The sequence below is a fragment of the Cibotium barometz genome, chromosome 1 (genome assembly GCF_041138505.1).
Source record: "Cibotium barometz isolate CiBa-2024 chromosome 1, ASM4113850v1, whole genome shotgun sequence".
Lineage (NCBI taxonomy): Eukaryota > Viridiplantae > Streptophyta > Polypodiopsida > Cyatheales > Cibotiaceae > Cibotium > Cibotium barometz.
Window position 1 is genome coordinate 57,901,643 of NC_141046.1, and position 22,517 is coordinate 57,924,159.

The window sequence follows — 22,517 nt, forward strand, 5'->3', positions numbered from 1 at the left end:
AATGGATGTGATGTAAAAGATTAGATGTGAAGGCATATGGGGTTATATGAATGGGAATGTGGAAATGGATGTATGTATGTGGATGTGTGGATGTGGAGATGGGAGTGTGGATGTATGAATGTGAAAATGGATGTATGCATGAAGATGTATATGCATAGATGTGAATGTGGATGTAGATGTGGTTGTATAGATGTGAATGTGGAATGTGGATATGGATGTATGTATGTATGTGGATGTAGAGGTGGATGTATAGATGTGAATGAAAATGTGGATGTGGATGTATGAGAATGTGGATGTAGATGTGGATGTATAGATGTGAATGTGGAAAGTGGATGTGGATGTATGTATGTATGTGGATGTGGATGTGGATGTAGGTATGTATGTGGATGTAGATGTGAATGGAAATGTGGATGTGGATGTGGATGTATGTGAATGTGGATGTAGATGTGGATGTATAGATGTGAATGTGGAATGTGGATGTGGATGTATGTATGTATGTGGATGTAGATGTGGATGTATAGATGTGAATGAGAATGTGGATGTGGATGTATGTATGTATATGGATGTGGATGTGGATGTGGATGTGGATGTATGAATGAGGACGTGATAGTGGATGTATGCATGTGGATGTGGATTTATGGATGTGGATATGGATGTGTATGTATGAATGTGGATATGGGATGTGGATGTATAAATGAGGATGTGAAAATGGAGGTAAGCATGTAGATATGAATGTGGATGTGGTTGTGGATGTATGGATGTGGATATGGATGTGAATATATGATATGTGATGTGAAGGAATCTGAAGTGAAGAGATGAAAAATGATGTGATTGGATGAGTACACATATAAATGGAATGTGGAATAAGTAATGTGGATTAATAAGGGATAATGTGGAAAAATGAGAGTTAATATAGAAATTGTATTTGTAAACTGTTTGTAAATGCTGTTTGTAAATGGCTGTTTTATGTCAAGAATGCTGGGGAAGCATTTTGACCGTCTTGTGTTTAAGGTCGTGGAGACCTAACTGATAAAGTTGCAACTGCTGACGGAGAGTCAATGGAGGACGTCTCGCGTAGCAAGGTCGACCGAGGTCTTGACCAGCCTCGGTTCGATTTAAATGGTGAGCTTCCGGTACGGTGGATGAGGGACCAAGGAAGCGGCCTATGAGTGAAGCGCTAGGTCACCTGCGAAGGATCCTAGAGGGTGCTGACCATACGGTGCTCGGGCTCTGGGTTGCCGAAGATACCCACACGTGCGTCGTGGAAGATATTGGAACAAGGAGTAAGAGTTGTTTTGTGAAACCGGGCATGGATCTGGTTGATTGACCTTGCTGGTCTTCAATGGATGAGTCCATGGTTCTTTATATGGATCTGTTGGTTGATCTTGCTGATCTTCAATGAGAGTCCATCTTGATAAGTGATTATATTGCCGAGTATTATGGGCTAGGAACTAGGAAACGGCCCCTGTGTGGATAGGTGGTGAGCGTTCTAGTTGCCAATGATGCCATAGATACTCTGATGAAGGAATGATGGGAAATTATGAATCAACTGGATAAATTGGAAGATTGTGATCAGTGGTACTATGGTTTCCTTAAAGGATTGTTTTAAAGTTAGCTGATGCTAAGAAAAAGGCAATTTCATATTGGGTGTGTAAGTGGTGTGGCTAGTTTTATGTTTGCATGAACTTCCGGCTAGGGGGCCTTGGAACTCTTTTCCTTGGTACCCGGGACAAAACCTAACCAAATTCCAAATTGGATCCCATCACTACAGTGGTTGGGCGGTTGGCTAACCCATGGGATCGGATGGGGTTAGGCTGGACTGATGGATCCGTAAATCGAGATTTAAATTCTATTATTACGATAGATGAAGTAAATCCCGGATAGAAATTGTTCTATGGATAGGAATCAACGGCTGTGCCTCTTGATGGGGAAAAAAGCGTTGATCCCAATGATCCAAGTGCAAGTTCTTCCTTGATTTGACCAAGTACCGTTAAAGGTGCAATCAGATCAGTTTGATCAGTAATGATCTTGACTACGTTAGAGTAAAGAGTTATCCTGGTGGAATCGCCCGTGCTTTCCAGGTAAAGGAAGTTTTTCCGGTTTCGGTTTTGGACAAACCGACGGATTAGTCTCTTGTCCGGATATCCGTGGGCGAGGCCCCGAGTGTGGGACCCCTGTCCCGCGCGAGAAGTGCTACTTCCGCTGCTAGTACCCCGAATCCGTTGCTCGGTGGGAACAGGGATTTCACAAAACTGGTAGAAACAAGATCTTTTATATTTCTGAAGAGGGATTTGATTATAGGGGAAGATGCTGGACATCTTGAGAGGCTGGGGAGGAATCTTACATTCTCTCCCACTTGAAAAATGTGAGATGCCCTCATCTCGCAAACTGGGGGTAATCCCACCACCACAGATCGGCTTCATTCTCCCAGGTGGCATCTTCAAAAGGATAGAACTTCCATTTTACCAATAATTCTCTGAGAATTCTATTCCTGAGAATCTTTTCTCGAACATCAAGAATTTCTTCAGGTTGGAGTTCCATCTGCCCTTGGGTTGAAGAGGTTAGGATTTCATCATCAAGTACATGATTTGGGCTTGGCACATATTTCTTTAGAAGGCTTACATGAAATACATTATGAACTTTGAGATGAGGAGGTAGAAGAAGCTCGTAGGCTAAGTCACCTACTTTCTTTGTAATCAAATATGGCCCACAATATCTGGGGGATAACTTCTTGTACTTCCCAAGAGATAGAGAACTTCTTTTGGGCCATACTCTAATGAAGACCATATCTGCTTCTTCAAACTTTCTATCTGTCCTCTTCTTATTTGCATACTGCTTCTGTCGATCCTGGGCAGCTTTAATATCTTTACGAATTGACTGCATCTGTTGCTCCATATCGTCAAGCATTTGTCTGGACATCTCGACCCTAATCAATGGGTCAGACCAAGTTAATGGAGTTAAGCAATCTTGTCCATACAGAGCTTTAAAAGGGCTCATCTTGAAACTTCAGTGATAAGAAGCATTGTAGGCGAACTATACTAGGTGTAGATAGCTTAGCCGCTTCTGGGTTCCCTGCCCAGCATGACCGAAGTATATCTTCGATTACTTGGTTTACCCTTTCGGTTTGACCATCGGTCTCAAGGTGATAAGCTGTGCTGAGATCCAAGAAAGTTTCCACTGCTTCGAAAAATGTAGTCCATAACCTTGAAGTAAACTTGGGATCTCGATCACTTACTATTCTCTTGGGGGGGTAGGCCATGCAATCTGAAGATTTCTTTGAGGAACACTCTGGCCACATCCATTGCAGTGTAGGTTTCTTTTACTGGGATCAGATGGGAAACTTTGGTTAGTCTATCAACTACCACGAAAATGGAGTTGTAACCTGATTGCAGTGAAGGTAACCCAGTAATAAAGTCCATACTGATACATTCCCACTTCATCTGGGGGATGTCCACCAATGGATGTAACTTCCCAGGCATTTTTACTCTTTCAGCTTTGACTTTCTGGCATGTCAGACATTGACGTACATGATTCAGTACATCCTTTTTTAGACCAGGCCAAAAGAAGCTTTTCTTTACAGACATGTAGGTTTTGATGAAACCTGGATGTCCTGCTATAAGGCTGTCATGGGCTTCATTCAAAATTTGATCCTTGGTTCCCTCATCATTGGGAATGCATAGCCTGCGAATACATAATGCCATCATCCAGGATGTACCCTTGAACTCTGTTCAACTCTTGTGGAGTTTTGCTTTCCTGCATAAGTACGGTAGCAATAAGGCCAAAGAATCTATCCTGCATGATCTTCTCTCTTGCTTCAATAATCAAATGATTTGATACTACAGTAATTGCAAGCAAGGAGACTTTTCTGCTGAGGGCATCTGTTACCACATTTTCTTTGCCTGGGCGGTACTTGATTTCAAAATCAAACTCCTGTAAGGTCTGCATCCACCTTCTTTGGCGCATGTTGAGGTCCTTTTGAGTGAAGATCCACTTTAAGCTCTGATGATTTGTCTCATCAAAGTGAATCTTTTTCCCAGTAGGTAATGTCTCCACAACTTTAAGGCATAGACTATTGAAAGCAATTCCAGGTCGTTTGAACATCATAATTCCTCTCATGCATTCTGAGCTTTTGGGATTCATAGGCCACTGCATGACCTTCCTGCATGAGTGCACCTCCTAGGGCAAAACCACTTGCATCAGTTACTACCTCAAAGGGTAGAGAGAAATTTGGCAGCTTCAGAACGGGACTGGTTACCAAGGCGGTCTTCAGCTTATCAAAAGCACTCTGGCACCTGGCAGACCACTGAAATGGGGTATTCTTTTTGAGAAGGTTAGTCAGGGGGGAAGCTATGAGAGCATACTTTGGTATAAAAATTCTATACTAACCAGTCAATCCCAGAATCCTCTGACTTCTTTCACTGTCTTTGGTTCAGGCCAATCTATGATTGCTTGGACTTTTGCGAAATCTGGAGAAATTCCATCTTTGGATACCAGAAAGCCCAAGTATTCAACGTGGTCGGCAGAGAAAGTGCATTTGCTCTTTTTGGCAAAGAGTTGGTGCTTCCTTAGAATCTCAAGAACTTTTCAGACATGAGTCTCATGGTCAGCTGCATTCTTTGAGTAAATTAGAATGTCATCAAAGAAAATTTATGATGAAAATAACACTTTTATAATCAAAATAAAAATTTCAATATGCTCCCTTCTATGCATAGAATTTAATTCTAAAGAAAGTAATATTTTTTTAATAAGATATTTTTAGTATGCATTTTTCTATACCTAGGATGAAAAATAACACTTTAAGAATACATATACGATGGGAATTACTCTTTTTGAATAAAAAGTAAAACTTATTTTTCACAATTTTAGAAAAATTTTGCCATAACCTCCTTTGTATGGCTAACCATTTTTCAAATTTTAACTCTCTAAAATTAATTAGAAGTTCACCAAGAGTATTTAAATCATAATGTAAACATTTTCTACTTTATCAAAGAGAAACATTATGAAAAACTTGATTTTATCCATTAATCATTCATCTAGGATAAGAATGGTTGGATTTACTAAAGAAGAGAGGGGAATGCCTTTTTTCAATGAGGCATAACATCATATTCAATTTAGAGAATACAAAAATCATAAAAAACCATAAAATGAATAGAAAAGAGAAGAATCTCGAACTTACAAAGGAATTTGAGAGCTTTCCTTTGGCTTGATGGTTTGAGGGTTCTACTCTTGTTTGAAGCAAGAGTGGCCACCAATCTTTAGAAGAGGGAAGTAAAAAAAACTAATGAATTATGAGTAAATTCATAGTTTTCTGGCTCTTGGGAGAAGTAGGGTAACAATGCAAAAAACACTATTAAGCTTCAACAAAGAGGAAGGCTTCTATTTATAGGAAAAAGTGAGCTTCTAACAATGCAAAAACACTATTAAGCTTCAACAAAGAGGAAGGCTTCTATTTATAGGAAAAAGTGAGCTTCTAACCAAGCCAACTAATTCTAGAATTTTCCAGATCAGTTTGGTCAATTTTTGATCATTTTTGGATCAGTTTAGTCCACATTTTGGATCTAGTTGAAAGAGGAGAGAGGAGAGATAAAAATATCTCATTATTTGGGAGTTTAAAAATTTAATTTATAAATACCCCTTTAAATGATACCCTTTTGTATGTAAAAATGGTGTAAAAAAGTTGCAATCAAAACCAATTTTACTTATTATTAGCCACTTGAAACATGCCAAATCATCATTCTTGATTTTATTCACCAATCTTTGAGCCTGGACTATCTTGCTGACTATGCCAACATGGCCACTTTTAATTTACAATCTGCTCGGTGTTGGCCTTGGCCTTGTTTGATTGCTTTGTCACTTCTTTCGTGAACCTTGAATGACTTGTTATGACCCTAACTCCTACAAATGAAAGTGGTAGGTGATTCCCATACATATTGATAATTATCAACAAATTAAGGTTTGCCGAGATTTGGTCTTATCGGTACAAGTGTGGAAACAGACCTTTAATACCTATAACTCATGTTAATAACATGTTTATGCATTCTTCACTCTCATTAAAAGCGTTAATAAAGTTTATATTCATGTTAAATCTAGACGACCTGAAGAAACTATCTATGCCAGTAATCCCGCCGGGGTTTTGATGAACCTTGATGGATCCGTCAGGGTACTGATCAAGCCTAACGAGATTTTTTCAGGCTTCCAGTGGGGTTTGTTTTGAATATATCTTCCCCCAGATTCCCCAGGGGTAGTCATTTAGGCAAGTCCCTTGGGGAGATCATCCTAGTACGGGGTGTGACAACTTTCCATGTGGATAAACCTAAGGCTACCTCTTTGATGGAGCCATTGATCGTCAAGTAGTGTGATGAAATTATCGGGCTGGAATCGGTTCTTTATTTGTTGGTAGCCAATATGAGAGAAGGATTGTGTGTGTGCCGATTGGGGTATTGAATCCTAATCAAGTCAAAGGCAATCCTTGACTGCATTTCACACCTCAATTACATTTAAAGGGTGGGTAGAACGAGACATGCTTGCTTTGATGGAGCCATTAGTCCTAATTTGGCCTGTATTGGTTCTTGATAGAGCAGGTATAGTATTGAAATTTTTCATTGCCATGTGTCCATATACTTGTGTAGGGGGCAAGAATTAGTCCTTGTTTTATTTAGGCTATATATAGAAGTGCCAAATGCGCGCTTTATGTTTTGTATTGAATGGATTATTATATTTTTATAATAATGGATTGCAAAGGGGCCAATTATAATGGATTGCAAAGGGGCCAATTATATTTTTATAATAATGGATTGCAAAGGGGCCAATTATCCTTCACTAGGTGAAGTTTAGTTCCTCATGAAAGTCATTAATGATTTATTGATCATGTGTGTATGGAAATGCCGCTAAGAGTCCTTTTTTGGAAGAAAATTAGTCCGTTTCAAATATATATATGTGGTGAAAAGTGTGAAAGTGATTGAAAAATGTTTTTTTGTGTAGTTTGTGTTTCTTTTTAATTGCAAATGCACGTGATTTAGAGCTATGGAGAAATGTTTCTTGCATCTTTGTTCATCCGTGTATAGCCTTTTTCTATGTTTAGTGAATTGTTCCTGTATATGTGATTTAGAGAAATAATGGAAATATTGATATAGTGTAAGTTTGTGTGATTGTTTATCTTATATGAATGTATATGTTTTTGCCTTTGGCTCTAAGATTATATGATAAATTATGTTTTTTTCCGAGAAAAGGTCCTTTCATTAGTTATATAAAAACGCCCATAGGGCTACAAAAGATCCGCTCTGCTCATAAGAAAACAGAGCAGCAGAGAACAAAGCAAGGCAGCCAGGGAAACTCTCCCTAGGTGCTGAAAAGTACAAGTATCAGTACAAAGAACTGAGAGACTATATCATACAATAGGAGGGGGGAAAAGCCAAGCAGGTGGCCTGTAGTGCCAACGGGGGGACCCCGCATGTAGGGTATAGAAGGGGCCGCTGCGCCAAGTGGTGTGAAAGGCCTGGCGCCGCAAGATTGCCTCATCCGAGTCACCCCGGGATGCGGTCATACTATCCTCACAGGGTGTGGATCAACTCCTGCTAGATCCCCCGAACAGTCTCTGCTGGTGGCTCCAGTCTCCCCTCAAAGGCCCTGAAACACCGGGCCCTCCAGGTGAACCAGATGGTGAGGTTGCTGAGGAGCTCCCATCGTAGATCCCTCTCCTGTGTCCAGCCGGCGGACGAGAAGTCCAGTGAAGGAAGAACAAGGCGAGGCTGGCCCCTAATGAATTCGATGGCCTGGCTGTCCTGCTCCATCTCATAGCCCATAGTAGGCCCTGACGAAGTTGACCAAGCAACGGCACCCCACGTATACATACCCTCTGGAGAGAGGGGTGCCAGAATGCGCAACATCCGCAGCCAAATATACTGCGCCTGAGAGCAGTCTCATAGGTAATGTCTCTGTGTCTCCATAGGGTGGCCGCATCGGACGTAGGCCGTTGGAAGACCACTGTAGACAAGCCAGGTGTGCCAACTGTAGAGCCCCTGTGGGTGACCAGCACTGGAAAGTCGAGATCCTGCGTACCTATTGAGACTAGCCCAGAGCCTGGTCCAAAAATCCTCCAGGAACTCCTGTGAGAGTCCTTGTAGCCGCCAGTGCCCCGATGCAGCTGGAGAGACCATCCTCCTCGCCCGTCAAAATGTCGCCCCAACCGCACAGTATACTGGAAAAAGGTGATCTCTGTGGCCTCAAGGGATGCATAAGGATCATGCCACTCGTACTCGCCAGGGGCGCGCTGCATATGCCCATATGCGCCAATCAGAGTCCACATCTGCAAGGTCTGGGTCAATATGCCACTTCCGAGAAGCGGCAGCCACCACCACCTGTATCCTCTGAAAGATGCACTCTGCAAAAACCAAAGGCGACTCCACCTCCACTCTCTGGAGTCTACCCTCATCCTGGATCTCATAATAGAGGCATCTGCCATCCTCAGTGCAAGCTCTGACAGCAATCAGGATCTCCAACTGTGTAAAGGCTCCCATCCACCGTGGGGCCACGGGCTCGAGAGGCATGAACCACTCCTCTGTGAGTGCCTCCTTTGTGAGTGCCTCCTGAATGTCATCCCTCATAATCAACCCCCCTCTGAAAGTGATTCAGCCTCTCCACTTAGATCTCCTCTGGGAGACTGCAAAAGGTTTGCCAGTCTCCAAAACTACGTGCTGGGCCTGCCGCCAATGGTCCCTAGGATAGACGAGGCCGAGAACCCAGCATATGACCCTGCTCTATGCGAACCGCTGGGCTCCAGATGAGCGGTTGTCTGGCCTGCTCCTCATCACAAGAAGGAGGTCTCTGAGAGAGCTCCGGTCTCAGCAACTCCCAAGCGCTCAGGATGCTCAAGGCAAATCTGTCCTTCTCATCTCTATGAAGATCCATCGTATCTCTGGTGCCCAAGTGCCCCCTGCTGGGGGAGCCCGAGCCTGCAAAGTAGAAAGCCGCTGCTCTTTCTAAGGCTCAGCCCCCGAACAATAAGCTTCCCCAATAAGGCTCTACTCTGATCAACTGGATCTATAATGCCCAAGCCTCCCTGGGCCAACGGAAGTGTAATAACTACCCAAGCAACCTTTGCCCGAGCTGGCTGACCGTCCCGCCCAGACCAAAGAAAGTTCCTGATCAGCCTCTGTACCTGGCTGATACAAGAGCTCGAGAAGATCCAGCAAGACATAATGTACCACATGGTCACTAAAAGCACCTGATTTGCCACCACCACCCTCCTAGCCAAGGATAGCCGAGCTATACTCCAATACAAAAGCTTCTTCCGAATGCTCAGAAGAAGCGGGGCAATCTGCTGCTCATGTGACAAATCTAGTCTAATCTGGCATCCCAAATATTGCACTGCTATGCCAGGAGGAATCCATCTAAAACCCAGGTCTGGGCTGCATGCCGGAGTGGGAGCACTACTGATCCAAAAGGCCACTGTCTTGCACCAATTGATCAATGCTCCCGAAGCTGCACTAAAAACCTGGAACGACTGCTCTGCTCGCTGAAGATTGGCCTCCTGGCCATGCCAAAATATACCCGTGTCATCAGCAAACTCAGCATCGAGCAGGTCCTCTCCCCCGGGAGCTGGAGTCCTCTCAAACCAACATCCTCTGCCTCAGATACATGCTCATAGCCTCAACAAAGAAGAGAAAAGGAAACAGGGCGAGAGGACACCCCTGAGAGACGGACTGATCTGGTCAACTCAAAACTCAGCCCCCATCCTCTTGCAATTAGCACCTGGCTACGAGCTGTGGAATATAGAGCCGCCACCCCTCGAATCCAACCTGGCTCAAAGCCCAGGCGAAGCATAGTGCCCTCTAAGAAACCCCAATCGACTCTATCGTATGCCTTCTCAAAATCGAGAAGCATCACGACCAAGTCTTCACCAAGAAATCTAGCTCGAGCCGTTGCCTCCCAGAAGGTGAAAATGTTATCAAGGATATTACGCTCCTTGACAAATCCTATCTGGGTAGCATGAATCAACTCCCCCAGAAAGGGTTGGATCCTCAAACTCAAGGCCTTTGCTAAGACCTTGTAGACAGTATTGAGGATCGTAATAGGTCTCCAATGCCGAATATCATCTGATACTCCCTCCCCCTTGAGGATAAGGAATATCAAGCCCTCTGAAAAGCTCTGTGGCATCACCCCAGTGTCCAAAATATACTGAAAGCCCCTACGGAGGCCTGGCCCCAAAAGGTTCCAATAGCGCATAAAAAAGGCAGGCGTCAATCCGTCCTCCCCTGGGCAACTATGGCGCAGAAGGACCCTCAAGGCCTCAGCAAGCTCAACCTCTGAGAGAGGCTCACCCAGAACTGTACGCATACGATCTGTGACCCTCCTCTACACATGGGCCCACATAGTTTGTCTACAAGCATCCCGAGCCTCAGTGGCTAGTTCGGTTGTCTGTGACCCTCCTCTGCACATGGGCCCACATAGTCTGTCTACAAGCATCCCGAGCCTCAGTGTGGTAGGTCTCTATAGAACCCAGTGGCAATGGCTCTGATCTCCTCGGGCTCAGTAGCTACCGATCCGTCCGGCCTCCCAAGCTGGCGGACTCTTGCTCGAGCATGGCGGGGCCCAGTAATCTCAAAAAACTCCCCAGTCACTCTATCACCAAGTTGCGTCCACTGAGAGGCCTAGCGACGATAGTAAAACTCATGTCTTTGCTCCTCTGCCTCTCTAACCTCCTGACGTGCCTGGCTCAGCTGGAAAGCCACCCACTCACATGTAGGCTGTTGCTCCTGAAGGCGCTGAAGCGAAGCAAGGCTACGTCTTAGCCGACGCTCCCGCTCGCGAACCTCCCCCAGCCGTGTCAAGGCTGCAGCATGCAAAAAAGAGCTGAGCTCGATGAGTCCCTGGGCACACTGGCCTGCTACATCCTAGTTAGAGCTCTGACTATCATGCCATATCCTCTCAATGTCCTTAGCGAGACTAGGATCTGTAAGTACTCTCTCTGGGATCCTCCACTGCAAGCTGGTCTCCCGTGTCCTCTCCTCAAGTGTCAAAATAACTGGCGCATGGTCTGAAAAAGAGATGCCAGTGAGAATGCCAACGGAGCCCCCTCGCTCCCCCAACCTCTCGCCCACATAAAAGCGATCAATCCGTGATAGATTAGCCCCTCCCTGCCGGCGATCCGACTGAGAGAAACTAAGACTGTCCTGAGAGCGGGAGAAGGCCTCATGCTGCCATGCATCAGTGATCCTCAGTGTCATGCAAAATCGCTCCCAAGCTGCAAGCTCCGTACCGTGCACTGTAACATGACTGCCTCCCACCCTATCGGTCGGGTCCTCAAGCATGTTGAAGTCTCCCCCGACACACCAATGTGCGGCCTCTAGCAATGCATCCGTAACCTGGGTCCAGAACTCTGCTCTGGCACTAGCATGGTTGGGCGCATAGACATTGAGCACGCCAAAGAGCTCATCATGCGTCCTCAGAATGACATACTGTGCTCTACTAGGCACAATGATCCTGCGATCCACAATGGCCTGCCGCCATCCGCAACAACGACCATACATACTCCTCCCTGCCCACCCAAGGGGCCAAACCCTGTAGACCAAAAGGTGTCCCATCTACCAGGCATCACCGAACCATATCTCCGGATCCTGCTCTCACCCAAATGGTGCTCCTGCATCAACAAAATATCAATACTGCCCCCAACCAGGCATCTCTGAAGCTCCTGCCTCAAGCAACCACGATAACGTATATAATGTGCATCGCCAAGGCCCTGTACATTCCATGAGATGATCCTCATGGATGACCTGCTGAGGTGGATGCTATCTCAGCCATACGGCGGGCCTTCGCAAGCGGCTGGATGGAGAATAGTCCCCATCCGAGTGGCTACGAATCTGCCCACCCGGTGTGCTGCAAGAATCTCGCATCAGGCGCTAGTGGGGCTATGTCCCATGGCGACTGCCTCCCGCTCAGACAGAGCACCCTCATGTATGCATACATATCTAGGGTCACGTGCTAAGTCTGCCACTATGCGAATGACCAAATGTCGAATCCCTGAGGCATCCACACTCCCGGGATCAATGAAAAAATGAGCCAACTCCCATAGTCGGCCTATCACATCTGTCACCTCCAGATCGCTCACATGGTGAGAAAACTCAACTGCCTGAGTCTTCAAAGTGCTAAGAGCGAGCTCCAGAGTCCCGGTCGCATGGGCCACAGAGAGGGAATGAGAAGGCCACCATTGAATCAAGTGCCTCCTCCCCGCGGGCCGGAGGTATCACTACATGAACTCTGATGGGTGTTGGCTCATGGCCTCTACTCCAAAAAGCGGTGTGAAGGAGAAATCAAAAGCCTCCGAGCGCTGTCTAGTGTCGAGACAACTCAGCCGACTGCAGATAGAGGATATCCGTGAAGCCTGAATCGGCATGGTATGTTTCCTCTGCGGTGCTCGAGCAAGGTCGATGCTCACCGGACTGCAGGTCAACGCCAGGGGATTGCCAGGGCCTCCCGACGAGGAGCTGAGGCGAGCGGGGGGGGAGGAGGGGGTGGGGAAGGAGCCGTTGCCAAAACCAGAGCGGGGACGGGAGGAGGCAAAGGTGGAAGTGAGGTGGGAGGGGGGGAGGGGGGAGGGGGGGTCGGGGCGAAGGAGGGGGTGCTGGCATCTCCTGGTCCTCAGTCGGCACTGGGGTCTCCTCCTAGAGGGGAGCAAAGCTGTTCCTCACGGGAACCCAATGATGCTGAGACTATGGCTGTTGTTGCATCGGTCTCTGGGCATGCTACTGGGGCTGTCTCCCTCGACGGCGCCCCTGTCTAGGCTGCCACTCCGAGGTCTTTGTGGGCTGAGCAGGTGTCCCGAAGGCTACCTGCCGAGCTGCATCTGTGGGGCGGGCCATCATGGGCCTGCTGCTATGGTGCAGGTCGGGGTCTCCTGCGAGGGCAGGCCTTGGCCAAGTGGCCAATCTGTCTGCAAATAAAGCACTGGTTTCGAAGCCCCGAGAACTCCACTCTCTGATCAATCCATCCCCCCTATCCTAGGTAGCTGAATGACCTTCAGAAGGGAGGAGATGTCAGGAACCAAAACTCTGACTGACGATAGCCCAGCTGCTCTAGCCACCAACTGAAGCTGCAGTGGGGCCAGTCTCGAGCACCGAGCCCACCAGTGCTCCTAGCCTCGAAAGGAGCAGAAGGTACTCACGGAGGGAAGCAAACTGTAGCATGGAAAAGGCGCTCTCCTTGCTGGGTCAAAGCCATGCTGCCAAGGTCTGAAGAATGCCTGAGCGCATGATGTCAAGGGGACTCATGGCTAGGACTTGGGCCACGCTCTGGGCAGTCTCAAACTCAATCTAGTAGTGTCCACGGCCCAGTATAGCTGAACATCTAGGATCTTGTCCACATCTGCAAGAAGGCGCGCCTGGAGAAGATCCCGGATCTCCCCTCTACTGGGGCGAGTGCCAACTATACGGTGGCAGATGGTGGAATGTGCCCTAGAAGCGTTCCACCTCTAGCGAGGCTCGCTTCCTCTTCTGGAAAAAGAGAAAGCCTGATGGGGGTATCCTCAGGGGCGATCGAGGGGGCTACGGAAGAGTCCCTCTGAGGTGGGGCGAGAGGAGCCTCCATCAGACTTTGAAGCTATGGCGAAGGTGGAGCGAATGCGGAGAGACCTGCAAGAACCGAGCTGCACACAAAGGGCGGAGGGGGAAGGTGGAAGGTTTAAAAAAAAAGGGAAAGAACCCCCTCGGGGCGAAAAAACCAGAAAGAAGGGGAAGGGGGGTAAGGCAGCAAAGAAAAAACCCTAGGGGGGGCGGAAGCAGTGCGAAAGGAGGGGTGGGGGGAAAGAGAGAGCTGGCGGAGGGGGGCATAGGGCACTGAAGAGGGGAGGGGGGCGCGATGGCGAGAAGATAGGGGCGGGCGCTTCAGCGCAAGAGAGCCAGGCGGAGGGGGGGCGCATAAGCGAGGGCAGGCGGGGGGGGGGGAGGGCACGTGGGTGGGTAAGGGGAAGGGCGTGCAGGTATCGCGAGCAGGGGGAGAGCGGGAGCTTCAGCGAGCGATTGATAACTCTATGATAAATTATGTTTGTAATAGTGTTTGTATAGTATTTGGTGAAAATGAAGATTCTTTATGTGCATAAAGTCTTTTGAAGTATCTTAGTAAATATCTTGTTGTTTTTGAAGTATCTTAGTAAATATCTTGTTGTTTTTGAAGTAGCAGAAAATTATGTGTATGAATAATTTGCAAAGGGTAGAAGGGGTTGAAGGTGTTGTATACCCACCAGTGCTATTACTGCTAAAAATCAATCACAAACATGTAGAAAGAAAAAGTCCCCTGGTTTAAAGTGGAATTTTGCAAAGAATATATGTGGTTGATTTATATAATGGGAATGTAACCTATGTCATGTCATGAAATCTGGGGGAGAACCTCGAATCAAGGACCATTTTCTTGGTCGCTCAAAAATGTCATGGCACAAATGTACACACATAGGTGCAATTGCTAAGCGCTTGAGAGATGAATATGAGAAGAGAGATGTAAAAAAGCTACACATGATGGAGATGAATACGAGAAGAGAGATGTAAAAAAGCTACACACGATGCCATTAGAGATTTACAATACAGAGGTACAACATGATTCAAATAACCATACTCCAGAGAACACACCAATCAACACTCCAAATCCTAGTAGTGTCCAAGGATAGACTTATATAGGAAGTGTATCACTCTATGCGAAATGATTTATCAGATAAATGCCATGCACATGTAAAAGAGAGATTCCAAAGAATATTGAGCAGTCTATCTCTATCTGATTGTACCATAGTTAGTGATGGATGGTCATTTTTCCATGAAACCATAACAAGCAATAATCAATATGACAAGACCGAGACAGGACATGAGATATAAATATACACCATGACATGTAAACATTATGACAAGATACTTAAATATACACACGTAGACAAGATGACAATAGTGAAACAATAGAGACAAAATAATTGACAAATTTGTATTTAAAAATCTTGTCTTTTACAAATTTAGAGATATGGCTATGTAAATATGATGCAAGAGACAAAATTGATCTACAAGGTTGCTAGCTACATTAGAATTGATCTACAAGGCTTCTAAGGTGAGTAAAAATTATAGAAAGCGGGCATCATCTCCACTAGTGGGTGTTGTGCCCAGCTAGGTTCACATCTTAAGCCTTACATAAACTCGTTATCTCCACCTATAATTTTCTCTTTGCCTTTGCTAAGAGTAGAATTCCATGTGTTATTGTGTGGCTAATCTTTTTCATCTTCTCCAAGTCTGGAGAAGAGGTGACGATGCCTTGTATAAATGCTTTGGTGGCACCCTTCCAAAAATCTATCATTTGTTCCAAGAGCTAACCAAGTGCATAAACGTTGCTTTCTTTGTTGTATGCATAACTGCACAAAGGGTCGGACAACTCTAGAGCAAGCCACGGCCTACGCTATGCCTCTTTGAACTGTGCCACTTGATTCTCGATAAGAAGCTATGGATGATTCTTGACATCATACACATACAAAATTGAGGGTCTTTGCTGGCCGGTTCACATCATCAGTTCCCAATCTATAATACCAACTTAGAAAAAATTGTCCCTAGTGAAGACGAGTACTAGATTGAATGCATGCAAATCAGTATATGGATAATTCCTACATTGTGCGCTACTGCCATGCCCTAGGTGCGTCAGTATTCTGAGCAAAAACATATGAGAGATATATTACGAGCGGCAAAATTTCAAATCCAAACTTTTACCTAGTTCTCCTACCTAGTTCTCCAAAAAACTTCCATGAGCAGTATTTCCAAACCAGTTTTTTAATTAACTAATTATTGTAGGATTGACGCTTTGTGAAATCTACTTTCCAATAAATTGGTAATCTTGGGCTTGATTCTTTGTGAAAACAAGCATTTTGCTATGGAGAAGACAATGCCCAATGTAGGTCACTAATGAGAAGTCCACAATAGTGAATTTTCAAAACAAGTTGAAACTAATTTTTGATACTACAAATTGGTTTTTTTGGCCATGAAGCATCAAAAAGGTACCCAAATCACAACCACAAAAGCATGTTCTCTTATAACAAATCCATAGAGGAATGTGCCATAGATACGTAGCATATGGCACAAACACTAGCAACTTCATCAAAGAAGACAAGAACAAAATCATCCAAGTATTCTCTGAGAATATCTTGCATAAGACGATTGATTATCGCCGGGGAATTAGTCAATCCAAATGGCATGACTGTGAACTCATAATGCCCATAGCGAGTATTGAATGCTATCTTTGGGATGTCTTGCTCCTTTATTCTAACGTGGTAGTACCCGGATTTGAGATCTATCTTTGTAAACATTTGGGTACCACACTTAACCGATCCAGAAGTTCATCAATCCTAGGAATAGGATACTTATTCTTAATTGTTAATTGATTCAGTCCTCTATAGTCAATACAGAGTCTTAACGTTCCATCTTTCTTCTTTTGAAAGAGAATGAGCGCACCCCAAGGTGAGACACTACGTCTGACGGATCCCTGCTCTAACAGTTGTCTTAATTGCTCCTTAAGTTCTATGGCTTCAAGGAATGGCATTTTGTATGCACGCTGGGCTACCGAGACTGAGCTCCGGGGGTTAATTCGATCTCATGATCTACTTCACGAGACGATGGAGGCATCTCAGTCACATCAGCTCTTCAGGAAATACCTCTGTATGCTCACTTAACCACTCTGGTTCTTTAGCCTTGAATTTTATGTCTATCGGATTCATTTTAACGACATACACAGCTTGCCTTTTTCTGAGCCCTTTTAATAATTTGGAATCCTTGACTAATTGCAGCACTGGGGATCCGAAAATTCCGATTCCTTGAACTTTATTCCCGTGAAGGTCTAGGAAAGAGATGGTTCCTTTGTGACAATGAATGTCACCTTGATTCTTTTGGAGCCAATCCATTCCAAGGATTCCGTCATATATTCCCAGGGGTAGGACTCTGAACTGGCACTCTGTTACGTTCCCACCCTAAGCTAAACTGAATAAGGTCAGTCTCAAGGTGAGTGAAAAGAATCTTCCCACTGGCTAATTCCACTTGCATAGGTTTCCTTGATTTTTGCTTTAGGACTAACTTACGTAGACATCCTAGGGAAATAAAAAAATGAGTACTGTCTGAATCAATCAAAAGCTTGAATTTCTTACCCTGGTACTCTGCTGGAGTCTGAAGGATTGAGAATTGACGGTTATTCCCTTGATGCTCAATTGCTGCATAGATCTATCCTTTCTCTTCCTCCACTTCCTCAGCTATGGTGACTGCTCTGGCTGCTGCAGTCTGAGGTGGAACTCTCTCTCTTTGGTTATTCCAATTTTGGGAGGGAGTTTGGAGACTGCTTTGCATGGAGGCTGCAGGCTGAGTTGGCACTCTTCTTCTGGGGTTACCCTGATTTTGGCGCTGGGTACCCTGATTGGACTAATATGAAGGAGTCTGTCTCGGAACTCTGGGACCCTCGCTTCCTTGGCCCATAAAAGGAGATGGGCAATCCTTGAGCTGGTGCCTAAGTCCCTGACATTCAAAGCATCTGTTCTTGCTTTGAAGGTCTTCCCTTTGCATTTTGGAGAGAGCCGGAGTTCCTGAGAATATACTTTGGGAAAAGGTCTTCCTTCATTTCTGAAGCTTCCCATCTCCACATTTTGGTTAGGACCTTGGTGTCTCTTTGGAGGCGAAAAGTTGGAAGAACTTCCCAGTGTCTGAAATCTCTTGAAGGATGAGGGAGCTGGCTTGGGCGGGACTTTTACGATGAAGGCTTTGGCAAAGTCCTTCGCCATTCTGATAGCTTTTGCCATGGACACTGGCTTGGCATTTTTGACCAGTGTATCCAAGGGTTCATTCATTCCTCAAATGAACCTGGCCATGAGTTGCTCTTCATCTAGAGGTAGTGAATATTTGAGTAGCAGAAGAAAGGCCTGGTGATATCCTCGATGGTTTTTCTCCCCTGCTTTAGCTCTAAGAATTCGTTCATTTTGGTTTCCAAAAATCTAAGGGGACAAAATCTCTTTCTCAAATAGGTTTGGTTGGTGTCACAGTGGTTCCTCCATGACACCCTAGCTGTTTCCACTATTTTCAATCTAGCAAGAGCATTTTGCTCCGCTCATTGTAGCCTGTGACATCAAAATATTCTTCCATGGCTTCCACCCATTTCTCCACAGCCTCGCCCAGGTTCTCCCCTTCTCCTTTGAAGGGTCCTGGCTATGAAGAGCCTTGCGAACATCAGGGTCAAGCTCATCATCTTTAGAGAGAGGGTCTGGCTGATGGCTACGGTTTCCTCGTCTCATGATTTTGCCAAAAATTATATATTATTGAATTTTTATTTTGATATCGTCCACGAGATCCTAAGACTTAAGAGGTTCGAAAAACAATTTCTTAAACAAGACAATGATCTTATTGGAGATCTATGACATATGTCTGATAATCAAATTTTTCTTTAACAGTTCGTCCATAAACAATCACTTATACAACAGGGAATTTTTCTCTGGAAAACATTTCTTTATTTATATAAAAGTTGCAATATGTACATAGAGCAACTCGGCTCCAGAATTCAAAATCTTCTCGCGAGACGCATGAGACGACGGTAATGGGCCATAGCCATGCCCTGATACAAACGTTCACATACTGACAAGGGAGATATTATCTTCTCCTTAGGAATAAAACAACTAAGGAGTCTGTAGACTTGGCATGAAAGTCTGAAATTTCGAGGCGTCGAATGATATAGAATGACACCACACACCATTTTCAGCTTTAACAGAATCATTGTGCCAATGAGAGGTTCTGCCACAGCATTGCACGCCGGTCTCGCAAGAGGCGTGGACATACTGCCCTACAAACCACTTATGCTGTTGTCTCTCTGCCGCTGGGTTAGGAAAATATAAATCCTCGAAACGGCGTGCGAGTCTTGCTCGGCTTGTTCGAGTTGAAGCAGAAGAGATGAGATGTTCGAAGGCGAACGCAGTCATATCTTGAGACTGGGTGAGGTCGGGAATACCAGATAAATAGGGAACTTCCATCTATAAAAACAATTTCTTTGATTAAAAATTCTTCATTTTAAAGAAGCTTACAGAATGAAAATACATTATGAAAAATGCTTTTTTTGAGTTTTTATTATCAATTTCTAATAAGAATTTGTTTATCCTTATTAGCTTTCAACAATGCTCTGATACCAGCTATGAGGTCCTCGCCCGCTCGCTCCGGGACTCTTGTCAACGCGACAGAAGTGGCGTCAGCCTCCCGCGACGACGGGGCTGGGGTCCTGCACACTCGGGGCCTCGGCCACGGATGTTCCGGATGAGAGGCTAGCCCGGGGGCGGTCCCTCCGAGACCGGGCCCGGAAAACTCCCCTCACCCGGAAGGCACGGGCGATTCCACTAGGAAGGTGAAAAATCTTTTAACTAGGAGATTACTCTAACGAGTCAAGTCATGACAAAATTAATCTGATCTGACCAAGCCTGAAGTCACATGGTCAGATCAAGAAGAGACTTGCACTTGGTCCATGGAATCACCGCTTTTTTTCTCATTTTCGAGGCACAGCCGATGATCCCTTCCCATAGAACAAGGTCCTCTCAGGATTTAAACTGATTAACGTAACTAATCGTATCTAGTTGTTTCTCAGGAATCCTCTGATCCAGCCTAACCCCATCGGCCCATGGGTTAGCCAACCACCCGGCCACTGAATTGGTGGGATTTCTTTATAAAGATTTGATTGGGTTTTTTCCTGGGTACCGAGGAAAAGAGTTCCCAGGCCCCCTAGCCGGCGATTCATACAAAAATCAAATAGGCACACCACATACACACCCAATATGAAATTGCCATTAATAACAGATTCGACTCGCTTTAAGACAATCCTTGAATAAAATCATAATATTTCCGATCATCATTTTCCAAAATTCCAAGTCCATTGTATTACAAAAATGCATCATCTGAACTCTCCGTTGAAGACTAGTTGGCCAACCAACGAGATCCAGTATCAAATTTTTGTTCCCAAAAACCTTTCCTTTTTGTCCAACACATATCTTCCTCGATGTACGCCTGGGTGTCCTAGCAACCGTGAGCCCGTGCATCACCTGGTCAGAATACCCTCTAGGATCCTCCTTAGGTGTCCTAGCACTTTGCCAGGGACCGCTTCGTTGGCCCTCGCCCATCGACCGGAAGTGCACCATTTTAACCGTACCGAGGCTCCCTCGGCAGGCTTTCCGCGGGCGACGTCCCTTGACAACTCCCCGCCAGCTGTTCCAACGAACCTCCTTTAGAAAAACATAAGCCAAATGCTTCCTCCAGCATTCTGGCGTAAAACAGTCCTTTGAATGAAAAACAAAGTTTCCAATGCAAGTGAGATTCGAGTTTGAGATTGGTTCCAAAGACCCTTTTTCCGATAATTCCCAATTTCATAATGAGGATCCTTGATCTCTCATGAGGGTAATCAACCCCTCATTTTATCGATTTTTCCAACTAGATTCTTGGTGAGATTGGTCAGGGAAATTGGTCACGAAGTTTTTGTCTGATTTAGATCGAGAGAAGGACAATTAGGTTTACTGTCCGACCTTACGTAGTCTAACCTAAATTCATTCAGTTTAGTTCTACCAGGATTACTTTCAACTAAACATCTAGTTTTTGGGTAAATATCCATTTAGTGATTTTTCCAATTCAATTATCCAAGATTTTTTTTTTCACATAAATTCTCAACCTTATTTCATTAGGTAGAATTATGATGGAAATTCATCTTTTGACATTAGAATTTAATTCAAATCCATCTTTTCTCAATTATCATGGAAATTCATCTTTTAACTAAAATATCAATACCTATTTTTTTGAATAAACTTGAAATTTTTCTTTTTCTCATTTCAATGAGTGGAATCCAATTATCATGGGAATTCCTCTTTTTCCTAAATTAAATCTATTAAAATTCTTCTTAAAAATTACATAAAAATAACCATCAATTCTTTTAAGCTAAAAATTCCACTTTTCTCATCTAAACATTTGAATTCCAATATAGTAGGAATTTCTCTTTTATCATTTAAACTTATCTATGCAAAAAGATAAATTTAATTAATTTTTTCTCTTGAAATTTAAATAAAAATCTCCATTAATTACTTTGCACTAGGAATTACACTTTCTTCATTTAATTAATTGGATTCCAATATGGTGGGAATTTCTCTTTCATCATAAAAATTTATCTATACAAAAAGATAAATTTAACTATATTTTCTCTTAAAAATTTAAAAAAAACTTCATTAATTCCTTTGCACTAGGAATTATCCTTTTCTTATTTAAATATTTGAATTTCAATATGGTGGGAATTCCTCTTTCATCATAAAAGTTTATCTATACAAAAAGATAAATTTAACTAAAATCTTTCATAAATTATACATTATTTTAGCATTCCAATTTTATTCTCTAAATCATTGGAATACATGGATTTTGAATGTCTTGGGGATTACTCGTTTAACATAAAAATAAATCACCAAAAATTTCTCTTTTTTCTAATTTACTAATTATGCCATAATCATAAAAATAAATTTTTCATGATTACAAAATGAGAATCATTCAATTAATCTAGGATGATAATTCCTAGTATATGGTAGGAAGTCCTCTTTTCATATTATGAATGAAACTGTTTTATGTGTTTATTTTACAGAAATTTTACCATAGCTCTGCTACTATTACTGATAATTCTTAATTTAATTGAGAGAATGAAGTTTAATATTATTAGTATGATTAGAATGACCACTAATTGGATCATTATCCAATTATGGATTGATTCATAATTTCTCTATGAAATAAATATCATAAAAGCATTAAAAAGCCATTATTTTGGCCTCCAATTAGACAAGCATAAAAATTACTTTTGGATTAGAGAAATGCTTCATGAGAAGCTTCATTTGGATTGAGAATAGGTCATAGGAATGACCTATTCTTTGTGTAAGATTCCTCCCCAGCCTCTCAGGATGTCCAGTATCTTCCCTTGTAGTCAAATCCCTCTTCAAAAATATAAAAGATCTTGTTTCTACCTATTTTGGACTAGAGAGAAACAATATTCTAGAGAGAGGTTATTTGGATGGAAAAATATCTCTTTGTATTTAAATAAGTTTCCCTGAAATTGAAGTTCAAAAAGATTTTCAGAAGGTGCATTCGAAATAAATTATAATCTGTTCAAGAGGCCCCAGATTTTTTTAAAATTTCAAATTAAGGTTCCTATGGACCAATAAGATTCATCCTAATGTAGTGAGGAGATAAATGGAAGAATAAAAGGAAAATCCCCCCAAAAATGAGTAAATACTCACATAAGATGAAGAGTTGACTAAGGACAAGGTTAATAGTTAAAAAGAGAGAAGATATTTAGAAGAAATGATGCGCATTTTCGACACCTCCGTATGGGGGAATTCCCCTCATGAAGGAGGTGCCTCTTTCACATGTGTGGGAGAGTTTTAAACTCCCAAATAATGAGATATTTTTATATCTCCTTTCAACTAGATCCAAAAAGTGAGCTAAACTGACCAAAAAATGGTTAAAAATTGACCA